General features: G+C 32.6%; 1 long non-coding RNA gene across 1 annotated transcript; it reads right to left on the reverse strand.

Annotated features, from left to right (window-relative positions):
• Positions 1-324: 324 nt before the first annotated feature.
• On the reverse strand, positions 325-1,670 carry LOC126886000 (uncharacterized). Its single transcript, XR_007698533.1, has 3 exons — positions 1,544-1,670; positions 1,183-1,444; positions 325-836 (listed from the first exon to the last, which is right to left on the reverse strand). It is a non-coding gene; the product is annotated as an uncharacterized LOC126886000 (long non-coding RNA).
• Between the last annotated feature and the right edge of the window lie 661 nt (positions 1,671-2,331).

A 2,331-nucleotide genomic window follows, 5' to 3' on the forward strand; every position in this document is an offset into this window, starting at 1 on the left:
ACAATACATCAAAGTTTGTCCAACTGGACACCGTTAAGCTATTAACAAATTTTCAGCTTGCTATTAATCAATTTTTTTGGTACACAGGATCCAGACCTAATAGGTTTGTTCGTAGTACGACACAAACGATTAGCAACTGCTGCCAACCATCAGATGCATGAGCAGCTAACAGTTAGCGTTGTGCAGTTAATAATTAGCATTCATAGACTACGAATGCACATGTGTCTGATGGTTGGCAAGAGTTGCTGATCGTTCTACGAACAAACCTATCAGTAAGCACAATTTGTGATATCCATGGGTAGTTACTAACAGAAAGAGGCAGGATTCGATTTTTAAAACATTTATTTTAGAGTCAAAACATAGTCGTACCTTAAACGATAAATGTATATTATCATTACAAGTTGATACTAATTACAAAAATAAATACACGTCTAAAAGACCAATACATAATTACTCATGATGAAGAAGTACATTATAATTAAAAATGAATAACCATTTTCATATCGCTGCAACACAATGCCAAAGCCATCTTATATTTCAGTTCTTTTAGTGAGCGCAACAAGCACTCTGACTGAACAGTTTCAAAACTCATTAGTTTTTCATCAGAGAATGCATATGTTGCTATCTCCAAACCATGTAGCTGTAACATATGTACATGCATTGGGTTCTTGTTCGTCTGTCTTGCTCTGGGCATACTCAGCTAAAAATAGGATTGCTGCAGACTTCACTATTACCGGCCATACGCATACAATGTGCATTTGCTATGTCATCAGAACTGGCTATCACCCCACCCAACCATTAAGTCGTTTAGCATTAGCTTTTTGGAAATGCTTCACCTAAAAAAAATATTTTATTTTTTTTGGAAATTCTTCAACTACTAAAATTTATTTTTATTAGAGTATTTGCGTTCTTTGCAATGATTGAGAATATTTATTTAAAATCAGACATTCATATAATATAATTTTAGAACAATCATGACAGTAATTCAAATAGATGGCAGTAATAAATCATTTTCAGAGAATTATGGAGTTCGCAGTTTACAGATTAGGACGACGATATGTCTGGTTTCATACAGATATATAAACATAAATAAATCTAATATTTAGAACCAATTTATCCAAAAGACACTAATACTGTTATCCATATATTTCTTAATGGTGAATAAATAAAATAAAGGCATACCTTTCCAACAATAATATGGAAATCAGGAAATCATTAACAATTTTTACTCCATTCAAAACAAATCCAGATGTAAAATATGTATGTGCCTGAAGGCTTTTGTATGCTTTCATCTGCTGCTTAGAGTAGCAACTGTGAGACTCCGCCAGATCTGTATAAATATCTATAATAGTAACTTGATGGACTGCACTTTACTGTAAAATCCAATTCTGACTGAATTCCGTATGGATCTAAATCCCCAATTATTTTCAGCTTCAATAAATATCTAAAACAATAAAAGAAATAATGTTATTGCTTGCAAAATTCATTATTATTGATAAATATCGGGGCAAAATGAACAGTAAATAAACATTGTTTCGCCTACCTTTCTCGCAACATCTGGAGTTTCCAATAATAATTTCCTTAAATAATCAGTTTGCATTGTGGTAAAGTTTATAAAGTTCACAAAAACAGGAAACGAAATCCAAATGAAATGAAAATAGACAAAATACGACGATAAACAATGAAAAATCATTGAAAAATAGATACAAACATAACCTCTTGGTTAGTTTGTGTGCCAACCAGAGGTCACGTGGTTTGGATTGCCTAATTGGAAAAAAATGCATCGATAAGGGGGTGTGGGAAATGGAAATTAGTGGCTTTTTTGCTGTACTGTGTGCTAGTTTTTGCTCTGGGCTCTGGCTGGATCTCTTGTTTAAACAATTTTGTAAGTATTATAAAATCCGTTTTCAATTTTCTTTATTCTTTATGAAACGAATCATTTATGCATGCATATTATTACCTGTAAATAGTATCTATATCTTTTGATTTTTAATTGTAAAGAATAGAAAAATTACCGTTCATTTTAATTTTTTTTAGAATCAGCTGAAAGTGGTCTACAAAAAAAAAACAAGAAGGAAATGTATAGCCTTGTGGCTATGATAAAGGCAAAAGAGAGATATAAAAAGTGTATTGGCTAGTTGGAAGAAAGTCCACATTGTCCATGCATAATAAGTTATTACTTTATCAACAAATATCAAGAAGATAGCAGGAAGTCACGAGCAACACGAGCAATTGAACAACTTCATAAGTTCAAGACTATCGAGGAAATCCAGCTCCTCGATACTACTGGGCAAACTAGAAGATTGAAGAGGACAAAGCCTTTTGAACTAG

The sequence above is a fragment of the Diabrotica virgifera genome, chromosome 6, assembly GCF_917563875.1.
Source record: "Diabrotica virgifera virgifera chromosome 6, PGI_DIABVI_V3a".
Classification (NCBI taxonomy): Eukaryota; Metazoa; Arthropoda; class Insecta; order Coleoptera; family Chrysomelidae; genus Diabrotica; species Diabrotica virgifera.